Source organism: Adiantum capillus-veneris, chromosome 22 (genome assembly GCF_014529385.1).
Source record: "Adiantum capillus-veneris isolate H3 chromosome 22, ASM1452938v2, whole genome shotgun sequence".
NCBI lineage: Eukaryota > Viridiplantae > Streptophyta > Polypodiopsida > Polypodiales > Pteridaceae > Adiantum > Adiantum capillus-veneris.
In genome coordinates this window covers 131,246,817-131,260,427 of record NC_140952.1, presented here as the reverse complement: position 1 = coordinate 131,260,427, position 13,611 = coordinate 131,246,817, and positions in this window count along the sequence as shown.

The following is a 13,611-nucleotide window of genomic DNA, read 5'->3' as shown; positions in this document are numbered from 1 at the left end:
ATGCTCAGTTGATCAAAAAGATGCAAAAATTTGCCAGAAATAAATAATCGTGATATTTATATCTACCCTAATTTTCAACTTTTTTGACCGAGTTAGCATACCACTAGCTTTACCATGTTATCATAAGCCCATAAATCAAATTTGGTAAGATTTGGATCATTGGATTGGAAATTGTGGCCAAATTTGCAAATTCAGTTTGTAGATACAAAATTGATGACCACTTGAACAGAATTGTCCAAACTTGATGAAACTCGGCTAGGGACCTTAAGTTGAGATGCTTAACAAATCTGTGTGAAGATTGGGTCAAAAACTTGCAAAAAAATAATTGGAGTAAATAATCGTGATTTTTTACATCTGCTACAAATATTGATAATCTTGCACATTTGAGTATACCACAAGGTCAAGCATATCAAGTAGACCACACAAATCAATTTTGGTAAAATCTGGATCACAAAAGTGAGACTTAAGCCAGATTCTTGAAAACTGAGTCGGCGGACACGAAACAATTGCTTAACTTGAACAGATTTTGTCCAAACTTAGTGAAACTTCTCTAGGGACCTTAACAAGTTGTATACTTAGCAAATCAAGACAAAAATTGCAAAAAACTGAGAAAAGTAAATAATCATGATTATTTACTACTGCTACACAGAGACATCAATTTTGACTTTTGAACTTGTACAGTGTTAGACCAACATAATACAAGGCGATTGGGCAATTTTGGGTTCAATCGGATCCAAATCGGTACATGTTCAGTCAATTTTCAAGTTGCAGAGTAGTCCTTCAACTTTTTTCAAAAGTAGAATCAGAAAGTCTCAACTGTTGAATCACTTAGCTCGACTTGAAGTGATACACATAGACCAATCACAATAGCTAGCAAAAACTATACAATTTTTGTGAAAGAATAACTAACTTGAGTAAAATTGATACAAGAATTAGGTTGTAGACAAGAAATTGGCCGCTTGATAGAATTTGCAATCAAGTCAAGTGGAAGAAATCGACAACAAGTCAATCCGACGGTAAGTACTCTATCCAGGGCTTCAGAAGTCTATACGAACCTTAGATCTGGTCGTATACCAAGAAACCAAGGCATATTTGGAGAAACCTCCAATAGAGTATCCACCGTAGAGAGTATTAATCAAGGCGAGCACTTACACACTATCCTTGAAGAAGTCTGAGACACTTTTTCAGGTATTCAACATCTAAAATGTCTTCCTATTTGACTCACTGCGCTATAAGCATATACTCTCTTTTTATAAGACTAATCTCCATGGAGCTCAGATTTACCTGGATCCTAACGAAGAGTATGCCATTGGCATTGATGACCATGATATTGAGTTTGAAGAGGAAATCAAGGCAAACAAACAAGGAAAAATGTACATGGATAGACACGAAACTCAATATTTACAAGTTGAAAACCCTGACGTGATAGACAAATGGGGATTAGAGGTAGATACCATAATTCTAGATATGGCAGCAAAAGAAGGACCACCAACTTTAGAATTCGAGGGATACTATCAAGTTGATTTGAAGCCTTTGAAACGCCTTGTACGGATAATCCTAGGATCAGAGTCTATTGTTGGGAGGATAAAAACGTCAAAGATCCACATAGCAAGTGCTAAGAGCTGAACGCCTATTTGATTTTCATACTCAATTTGAGGGGTTTGTAATGAAATTAGAAGGAAAAGCATTGACATGGTTCCAAAACATTCCACCAAGGTCAATCATGGACTTGATATCATTAGCTCAAGGATTTGTAGCTGCTTGTTCCAAAACAGGGATCAAACACAATACGGTAGCTCAAATCTACAACTCGAAACAAGATGAATCTGTGAGGGATTGTGCAACTCAAATGAAGCAATACATTGCAAGATGCCCAGAGCTAGAGATATTAGCAGAAGAAAGACTAGTATCATTGTTTTAGAGGGACTGTTAAACAAAGAACTTCATGTCATACTGTATAGCAAGAAGCATACAACCCTAGAAGAGTGTGTGTCAGATGCTATTGACTTAGGAGACAATTGTGATATTTTTAACGAATAAGATGTCCCTAGGGATAACCAAATCAAGAAAACAACCTCCACCAAACCAACACAAGTGGAAATGGTTGCTGCAGCATTGCTTTCAGCCATAGAAGACATGCTCAAAAGGATAAATGACATGATGAATAACATGCAAAAAGCACCTATGAGGGGACCAAGGCAAGGAACACCTCAATAGGGACAACCAATTAGGCGGAAAAAATGGTGTGCAATCGAAGATAAATGGACCAACCATGAGACCAATGAGTGCTATTACCGACGAAAATATGATGGGAATGTTCAATATGTTCCTATGAGGCCACAAGGACAACCCATGTGCAGATATCAGCCGAATATGGCCCCAGCTCAAAGACCCTCGATGGGTATGGAAAGACCTCAACCTGTGTTGGGTCAACAACCTCCATATCCGGGGCATAATGTAGTGCTTGTAAAGTACATGCATCCAGAGGGAGTCATAGATGAACAAGCACTAGTGCCTGTTACACCCTATGCTGAGCCTAGTCCATCTATAGTAATGGTAGAAGGGGAGTGGTATAATTCACATCCACCACCAATGGAAGATCCTGTGACTTATACTACACCAGAGCTTGCACCAATGTATTATGTAGCTGGTCAAGATGTTAGACCTCCGATGGTAAGATCCATGATTAAGCCACGGACTGGAAACTATCATAACTATGGTGCAGATAGTCATTGGAAAAAGGAATTCCCAGAGACTGACAAAAACCTCAAGCCAGTCAAATCTTATCGCATACAATGTTGTGAAAAGGGAGGAAACTTCCATGAAGATTGTCCAAAAAATCCGTTAAACAAGGGCAAAATAGTAGTGAACGCAGTCCAAGTGATACCTAGTAGATCATTTGAGAGTGTTCCAATCAAGGTAATCACCAGAGCCCAGGCTAAGGAAAAGAAACATAACTTCTCTGAGAATTCAAAAAATACAAAAAATTCCTCTCAAAAGACCAAGAGAAGCAGAAACAAAAGGTATGAGATGAGAAAACAGAAACAATGGGCTGAAATCAAGGACAAAGCAAAGAAGCTATTCTAGGAAAAGGTGAAAGAAACTAGAAGCCAAATCAAGGAAACCACCATGAAATCTAGAGGATCAATTTTGGTTGACAAAATTTTTGAGCCTATCAATGCAGCCTTGGAAGCTTACAAAACGGAACCTAAAGCAGGCCAAAACATGGAAAACAAATGGATAAACTATCCTTCTTCAGACATGGAAGCAGCTGAGATTGAAGCTTATCAAAATTTGGTAAGAGTCACACAAGAGATGTTCAAAAAACAAAAACTCAAGCTCAAGAGCATGGCAAAACCTGAGGAGCTTGTGGTAAGAGCCAATAAGGAAAAATCCAAAGTGGTGGTAGAACCCCACCTTGAAACAAAAGAGCCAGAACTTATAGTGCCGGACAACCAAGATACCGTAGATGGAATTCCATTCGTAGAAGAAGACACTCATGGGAAAAAGTTAGAGAGATTAATGATTGGAGCCTAACTTTGAAGTCAGATTCTTTAGAGGAAGTTTGGTTAGACAATCTACCTCCTGATATGGATATGGATGTACAATCCTTGTATGGGGATTGCGGATTTGAAGCTTCAGGAATGTCTAAACCATTGACCTTGAAAACACTACCCTCTTACTTGGGAGATAATGAAATTGAATCCATAGTGTGTAAAACCAAGCAAGTGAAAAGAGATGAACAGACCCTAGAAGTAAACAACATTCATTCAATCATGTCTACACCCATTCAATGCACTCTTAATTCAGGAAAACTGTTAAAAATCAGACCATATCTATGGAATGATCTACAGAGAACTCTAGAGAAGGTGGGAATAACAGGGCTAATCGCAAAAAACTTGGGAAAATTAAAAACATGAACTGGATACCAAAGAGATTTAATACGTTACAATGAACAAAGTCGGAGAATACTACGAAGGGGAAGAAGGAAACACCACCCTTCCAGAGTGAAATATAATGACATAGAAATTATGGCAATACTGGATAGTGGGGAAAGCATAGCCATAGCCACGAAAGCAGTATGGGAATCGTGGGGACAAACATCCATTAGACAAACTTGAATGAAATTGCAATTGGTTGATGGACACATTGAAAGACCCTTAGGACTGCTTGAAAACGTGATAGTTAATTCCTGTGGGATTGAATATCAACACACTTTTGCCATAGTAGACTTTGGAAAGAAACTCAATTATTAAATCATATTGGGAAGACCTTTCATGCAACAAGTACAACTCATCCAAGATTGGGGAAGAAATTATTTGTACTTGAAGCAAGTGGGATCAATAACAAGGGTTAATGTAAAAGATCACACTTATAGAGATGTCATGAAAACGCCTATACAAGAATTTGACTTAGTCCTTCAACTGAAACTAAGCTTCCATCTTGGTTGAACAAAGACACACCTATATAAATGTGCGGAGCATCAGAAGACGAGAGATTATAATGAGAAGAATGTATCTTAGAAAGGATTGCACAGATGAAGCCTATGTACCTGAACCCTTTCTAGAGCATTTGTCTGAGTCATTTGAGTGGACTCAAAATTTAGCAACAATGGATGTATGTGTAAAAATGTCTATGCTTACTCAATTTTGTTATGAGGATGGCTATGAAGTAATTCCTATACAAATGATTTCAACCCTTCACATTGAAGAAAAAATTCTAGAACCCAAGGACTTGATGAAAGCTCAACAAGTCTTTTCAGACCTCTACTATGATGCAACAGATGAGTTAGAAGAACACTCAGCTACCTCAGAAGATTGGGGGTCGGAAAAAGAACATGTGAGAGCTAAGCTACTCATGAAAGGAGGGGAGGAAAAGTTTTTTGACTTTCCTAACCAGAAAACGAGAAGACAGAAATGGTATATATGAAAAAGAGACACTAGAAATTTGAAAGATAGACCTATGCCATCAGTCTCCAGTAGAACACAGTTCCTAATGCAGCTAGATGCACATGATTGTGTCAAGGACAAAATCACTGGTAGATATCCTTTAAGCGAAGAACATGAAATGATAAAAAAATTGAGAAAAACAAGAAAGGAAACTCAAGTAAAACCTAAAAGCCAAGACAAGGTTTCAATCATAACACGAGTTGAGCGAAGAAAGAAATATCAAGAGTTGAAAAAATCTCTAAAGGAGATATAAAAAACTGAAATGGAAACCAAAAAAGAGGATGGTAAAGAAGTAATGAGTGTTCCATCCCATTACAAGAAATATACTCTCCAAGATCAAAAAATCATAGTAAAAAAACCTGTCAGGGAACTACGAAAACAGGGCGAGTCCTACTAGAAGGACCTCAAAACGCAAAAAAGATAGATCTGGTAGAACTAGGAGAAGAGCCTAGACTAGCGTACATTGCAAATGACCTGATGGAAGAAGAAGAGAAGCTTTTGTTAAGCTTACTGAAGGAATATCGAGGTATGTTTGCTTGGTCTTATAAGGATCTCAAGGGTGTTGATCCAGAAATCTGTCAACATACCATACCCATGATAGATGATGCTAAACCAAGTAGACAAAGGCCATACACACATAATGAAACATTTGCCAAAAAGATCAAAGAAGAGATTGAAAAGCTAAAGAAGAGCGAATTCATTTATGAAATTGAACACGTAGATTGGGTGTCTCCAATTGTGGTAGTACCCAAGAAGGAATGAAGCTACCATTAGAGACAACTTTCCTCTTCCAATCACTAAGCATGTTTTAGAACAAGTTTCAGAAAAAGAAGCTTACAGCTTCTTAGATAAATTTTCAGGATACAATCAACTTTTGGCTGATCCCAAAGATCAGCATAAAACTACCTTTGCAACTGAATGGGGTATTTTTGCATATCGGGTTATGCCATTTGGGTTAACTAATGCTCCAGCCTCCTTTCAAAGATTGATGAGCCATGCTTTTAAAGAATATCTTAGTAATTTCTTTGAAGTATAATGGATGATCTATGCATACATTCATCAATCCGGGCTGATCATTTTGAACACCTCAAAAAGGTATTCGAAAAATGTAGACTTTATAAGATTTACTTAAATCCTGAAAAGTGCACATTCATAGGTAGACAAGGAAAAATTCTTGGACATGTAGTCTCTAAAAATGGCATAGCTAGTACTGATTTAGATAAAATTCATGTTATTGCTGATTTGCCTAGATTGACAACAGTCAAGGGGGTTCAAGCCTTCATGGGACATTGTGGATATTATAGACGTTTCATTTACATGTACGCTATAATTGCAAAACCCATGCATAGCTTGATTACACACTTTGAATGGACTGAGGTGTGTGAAGAATCCTTCATGAAGCTTAAGCAAGCTCTCACTTCAGCTCCAATATTGAAAGCACCAGATTGGAATAAGATATGTCACATACATGTAGATGCTTCCAATTTTAGACGTTTCATTTACATGTACGCTATAATTGCAAAACCCATGCATAGCTTGATTACACACTTTGAATGGACTGAGGTGTGTGAAGAATCCTTCATGAAGCTTAAGCAAGCTCTCACTTCAGCTCCAATATTGAAAGCACCAGATTGGAATAAGATATGTCACATACATGTAGATGCTTCCAATTTTGCCATTGGATGTATACTAGCTCAAACAGGAGATGGAAAATTGATTTTTCTATTTCTTATTCTAGCCGCGACAGTTGAACATGGCAGAAAATAACTATACCACAAGAACCCAAAACCAACATTGGGAGTAGTCAACTTAAATGTGATAGTGCATGGATGTTCATGTCCTCATCAGTTTGTATGCCATATGAACACATGAATGAGACAATGATTCTTGGAATTTCATGGATGCGGACATACAAGGCAGTACCAGATTGGGATACCAATCAGCTCAAGCTATCACCTAAAGGTGGACAACTCATTGTTCCAATTGCACTGATCCGAGCCCATCACAATTTTTTGTTTATCATATTTTGTTGGTTTTCCTTGCTTCTAGAGGATTACAATAAAAGAAAGAGTGAGAACAACCTCTTGGAAAAATTAAGAAAAGTGATTTGATAGGAATTTTTTCTTGACTAGTTCACCGGAGGTGAAAGGTAGAGGGAGAACCTAGTGGTAAAGGGAAGGGAAAATATGTAAATGTGAAAAGAAAAGATATGATGTGGTTGTGGAGCCATGCACCCATGATTCAAGGGTCATGAGTGGCTCATATCATCATGGCTTTGGAGCCATATGATGATTCAAACAAATGGGACCCAAGTGGAAGACTTGGTAAAGGAAGGAACAAGACACATGATTTTGCTGAATTTTTAAAAAATACTTCCACTCCGATCCAAGAAAAGTTGTCTTCATCAAAGTTGTAGCTGATGAGCTGGAGATTCTGGCCATATTTTTTTAATAATTTTTGCATCTATGGTGTAGGAGATATGGCCAAAATGGCGGACGCCAGTTTTTTCAACTGTGGTGGAGACCACCCCCTCTACCTTTACACACACACACCCTTCCTTTTCCACATTGAGACCTTCTCTAAAAATCAGCCATTAGTCTTCTCACCCTCCTCTCCTTCCTCATCTCTCTCAAGCTCAAAAACCCATCAAAATTCCTCTTCTAATCACCTCTCAAGTCATGCTTAATCTTGTTGTGATTCATAAGTTCTCATTCAACCCCTTTCTATTATTACTAGATATGTATTGATTTTATGTAGATTCTTTACATTTTAAAATAAGGAAGCTCTTGGACTCAAGCTATGGAGGAAGGAGTGAAGACAACACAAGTGATGATGGAGCTAATTGGTCAACAAATCACTTGGAAGGAGCTTCTTCATTGGTTGAATGTCCCTAATCAAGCTTCATTTGTACAAATTACACTTGGATCTTAACCTCACTCCTAATCACTCTCTTTCCTATATAAAGAGGCCTTCCCCTTTGTAATTTTAAGCCTCCCTCAGCCCCATTGAGTCTTTGTATCACTCACCATGAGCCCATAAGCTCATTCATTCATTCTATTCTTGCACATTCTAGAGTGCAAATGGTTTCATGCTAGTAACCTCTCCTCCTCTTACTTATGTTAATTAAGAGAAATCTTTTATATGTGTGTGAGAGTGCTTGATGTGATCTTGGCTAATCCTTGAGTGGTTGTTTGGTAATCTACATGACTATTTGTGTTGGGAGTGTTTGAAGTCATCCATTCTTTGTACACACACAAAGGTTAATGCTTCATTCATAGTGATCTCTCTCTCTCTCTCTCTCTCTCTCTCTCTCTCTCTCTCTCTCTCTCTTTGTGTAGCGGTCCTAGCCCACGCTTCCAAAACTAGGTGGTGCCCCTATCTCATTTCCCTTGTGGCGCAATGGAGTTTGTTTTGGTGTAGAGGCCGCCATTCCAAATTTCCTTCGTCAGCACGAAGCAAAGAGGAATGAAAAGGAGATTACCAGTAGAGCAAACCACAAAGCAATCAATCTTCTCTATCCTATCGACAAGCAAATGCTGCAAGTAGAATGCAAGGAGTCAAGAAGATTTGGGTACCAAAAGCACAGCTTAAGGACAAGCCGAATCAAATTTGGGTGCCCAAAACATCATTGCCAGTACCAAAGATGGTTCCAAGGTTCAAAACACAAAGAAGAGCATCTCCGAGCAAGGAACCTAACACAAAATGGATTTGGAAGAAAAAGGAGAATTTATCTTCTCCGCAAACTGTAAAACCGATCAAGCAATGGAGAGTTAAGTCTCAAAAGACTCAACCACACTATTCTGCACAAAGCAATCCAAGATATCAATGGCGGATAAAAGCTCGATAACAGTAATTATTGATACCAACATCTCAAGCAATCAGCATGTCAAAGCATTTTGATGGAACAATCAAGAAAAGAGCACACAAGCTACAAGAATTGCTCTTTGGAAGACAACATCAAAAAACCTCGACATCAGAAACCCTTGAGTTAATTACTCAAGACCCAACTCTTGCACAACATAATGGTTTGAACTACATTGATCTTCAAAGCATGGTAGAGCTAACCAAGGATATACATAGATACGATTGTTCAACCCATGCACACAATCGTCCCGGAGTACGCCATCTAGGAGGGGTGGAAGGGAACTAAGTCATTAAGGACAATGTTTGAAGAGGGAGGAAAAAAGTTTGATGTTAACGTGTGATTTTTTACAAAATTACCTAATAATATCCATACAAATCATCAACGGGGGAAATTTAACTGATAATATCTATCTGATGAGTGTAAATAGTGTATATACTATGAGAAAATCATCAAAAAATAGTCCTTTTTTATTATTTCTCATAATTTTTCTTGATACTGAAACTTAAAAATGGAGAAATCCAACAAAAAACAATAAAGATGTGTTTTTTAATGGATTTTTCTAATTATTGAATTTTTAGTTTGCTTTTTTAGTATATTTTGTTATTTTCTTTGATTTTTAATAAACAGGTAAAAAATTAATAATAAATAACAAATGAGCTCATATGAAAAAACTGAAGATACATTGATGATCAGATGGACAAGGTGTACAAACACAAAAAAATTCAATCAAATGGACAGACAGAAGCGGGAAGCCTAAATCAGGCGATTAGACCTACTTTTGCAGAATTCTTGCAGAATGAGCTACAGGAATCCAATTGGGAAAATTCTTGAGTCTAACATAGATTACACGATCTAGTAGGACTAACAAGAGAATTTGGGGAAAAATGGTTTGGGAAGTTCGAGTATAGATACCCAAGCTAGGCTAAAATCACCTCATTTCCACTTATCGCCTTTGGAGAGAGACCTTTTCGACCTTCTTCACGCGCATTTTTTGGAGTTCACAGTCACCCGTTTATAGCATCATCTCACACAAGACATGAGGGGTAAGTTCTATATTTATCAATGATCCATTCTGTACGGTCGGTAGCTAGTCTAAACCGCAGGAAAAACCCTAGAATCCGAGCAATGCACGAAGACCTACGACCAAAAATTGACCATAGTAGCCTGTCAGCTCATCCAAATCAGACAAAACTTGAATTGCGGCATGCCCCAACATAATAGAACACTTCTATATCACCAGCTGACCATTCGGTAGGGGTTGAGAGGGATCCCAAGTAGAAAAGCTAGGTTATTGACAGATGCGAGAATTGGATTCTGATTCCACAGACAGCTTATAGACTGGGTCTATACACAATGTATATGGTTGGTTTTATAAAATCAATCAAGGCAAGGCCTCGGAAAGGAGAAAACCGCTCGAAGGCTACAAAGTGTCAAATTTGACAAGCGAACTCAAACTGACTCCAAATGGGCCAAAACTGGAAGAGTTGCTTTAGGACTATGTAGCGGACAAGTCCATAGCCTCAAAAGTGACTAACCAACTCTGCAGGCCATGTAGTCACAGAAATCGGTGATTTCAGAGTCGACAAAGCACGAAGTGATGCCCACAACACAAAACTTTACCAAATTCAATTTAGGACTTGTTTTAGGTGTATAGAATATGTTTAGGTCAAAATTTTCAAGTTGTGCAAAAAAATATTGACTGCTATAAATAATCGCGATTATTTACTTTTGCAATATTTTGGCTTGAAAATGGTACCATCACCTCACCCATCACTTGTACACACGTATTACATGCCACATTTCAAGTATGAGTCAAAATGATCAATGATAACTTGGAAAAATGCCAGAAAACACAAAGAAGTCCTTTCAAACCAATTTCTGAGTTATCAGTCACATTTTTTGATCCAAATCACCTCATATCTCATACACAGGTTCTACATCATGCTTAGAACCAAGTTGCACCAAAAAATGCTCATTTTGATGAAAAACTTGATAATCGCGATTATTTACCTTTTTGCCAAGATGGGGGGAAATTGCAACTTTGCCTTCATGGGACCAAAGCACATGGTGTCCTAAGCCCACTGACCAAGTCTAAACAAATTTGGAGCTCAAAATTTCAAAATTCCTTTATATCTATAGTTTGAGAGACTACAAGCCTAAATCTGGTACCATTCTCACCTTGTGCACTCAAATGATCCCACACTTCACTCAGAGTATCTAATTGATATATATTTCAAGCCCATGATGCCAAAATTGCAAATCGTTGAAAAAATTCATCATCTGTAAATATTCACGATCATTTACTTTTGTTGCAAAATTTTGTTTGGACTTCATGATTTTGATCTTTACATGTTTTTATGCATCTATGCATGTTCAAAAATTGATTTGAAGCAAATTGGACTCAATTCTCAGTTATTCAGACTTAAGGACATTTTAGAGCGGAATCTGTTGAGGGCAAGCTTTTTGAAATGGGGCCTCTAAACCGAAACCAATGGGCCTACCCTCACAAAATGTTCGTAAAGAGGTACGCACACTACTTGGGGCACCACCTTCTTTTGGGAGTGGAGAAGGAAACCAATCAAAATAGCACTTGCACTCACCCACTCAAGCAACACACTTTGAAAACCCCCTTACTCTATATACACTTTGGACACTTGAACACCATCAACGATTATGCAACCCAATGCCGTGCATCAAAAAATGAAATATGCAATTTGTGGAATAGCATTCACCTTCTCCCCATAAGAATACCCATAATACATCCGAACTCTTCCTCTCTCAAGCACTCATCAAAAAAATCATGCGCACAAGACTTGCCTCTCAAACACACAAGAGAATCACTTACATCAAACTAACACACTTTGCATAGAGAGCTCATCTCCATCTATGCAATGCCGTGACATAAATAAAATCACCATGAGAGGTAACCACATGCATATGTAATGAAGCAAAAGAGGGTTGGAGTGAGAAATTTCTTTAGACCAATTGAATAAGTGTGGAGAAACAAACCAATGGTAAATTGAGAATAGAACACTTACTTGATTTCTCGCACACCTTTTAAGGGGAGGACAGACGCTGGTTAACCATCACGAATTGCGACACTTGAAAGTTTTGAAGATGATTTCATGATCATTAACATAACCATGAGAGAGATCATGATGTATTTACAAGTTATTGAGGTGCTACAAATGATTTATTGGGTTGATGGAGTAAGAGATTGTAGAATGGAAAGAGTGGAGAATAGAGTTGCACTTCCTCCAAAGAGGAGGGTTAGGAGTGAGGATGTGAAAGAGGGAGAGTTGGGGTTTTCTCTACTATTGATCAAGAAACAACATGAAGTTGAAAATATAGGTGTGTGTGTGTCCTTGAGTCTCTCGCAGGGGGGCTATTTATAGTTGTGTAGGAGTGGGATTATGCTACACTTAATTAGAGTAAGTGATTAGACCTAATTAAGTGTCCTTTGACCACTCATTGAATATTGGACATAAAAGGGACTATTTATTCACCAAAAGTATCATTTTAGACCGTGAAGGCTCCATAGGGGTGCATAATGTAGGTGGGCCCCACCATGAGGCCCTACGGGTGGCTCCTGCGGGGTATCTCAACTTGTCTGTCTTGGCATTTAGAAAGCATCTTTAGGTTGGTCCCATCACATGCAAGTGATCTTGAACACTCATTGCTCTTCTAGAAGATGAGTAGGGGAAAAATAAGATCTCACCCTCTTGATTTACTTGATTTACAGTTCCCTTTTGCTGCGAATCTGACAGATTTACACTATTTTGACCATAACTTTCTACCTGTAGCTCGCCCGGAGTGACATGCTTCAAAAGGCAAAATTGACCTTCTCAACATGTTTGATATGAATTTGGACTATTCTTCACGCCCATGCACCAAGGAATTCAGTTTGGGAGGTCCACACTAGGCTAGGGAACCTTTTGCTTCCAAGTCTTCTTGTATGGGCCCTTTGCTTGTATGCATCCAAGGGGAATCATGCTTTTTCAAAAGGCGATGATGCTTAAAAAAATAGAGGAGGGCCCAATATTATTTTCTTGTAAAAAGAATATACAATTGGAGTCTTTTTGAAAGGAGAGAAACTATATGTATATTCTTAAGAGATATTGGGCCACCTATGTAGGGGGCATAGAAGACTTGTAGAGAGGGACCATAATCTTTGGTAAAGACAAGTGGAGAGTTGATTTCCATGGAAATTTATCTATATGGGGTGGAAGATGGATATATTATTTTTCTACTACTAATTCGCAAGAGGTAAGAAAGTTTGGGGGTATATAGTTGGTTATTGTATGCTTATTCTATTTACAAAGCAAAAAAGAAAAGGGTGGTAATATAAATATATGACTAAGGTGACATTTTTTGGGAAGAGTATAAAGTATGTGTCGCCACAAAGGTTAAACGAAGAGGGGGAATTTACTCTAGATAACTTAATAGCGTAGAAAAATAACTTAGTAGCGTAGAATTTACTCTAGATAACTTAATAGCGTAGAATTTACTCTAGATAACTTAATAGCGTAGAAACATATATACATATATGAGGAAGAGGACGTTGAGTAGGCTGACAAATGTTGCAAAAAGATGGTTACCATTTTATGCCACTCATATTAGCCGTCCCCCAAGCCTAGAGATATTCATATCTTTAGGAGGACGGTGTTGCTTCTTTTTCTTCTTTTTTTTTTTTTTTCTTTGTCATTTTTCTTTTTCCATTTTTTTTTTCAATAGGAGGAGTGTCATGCACTCTTTTACTCCATTAGACCTGCTTTTCATTACCTCAATCCCATAAAT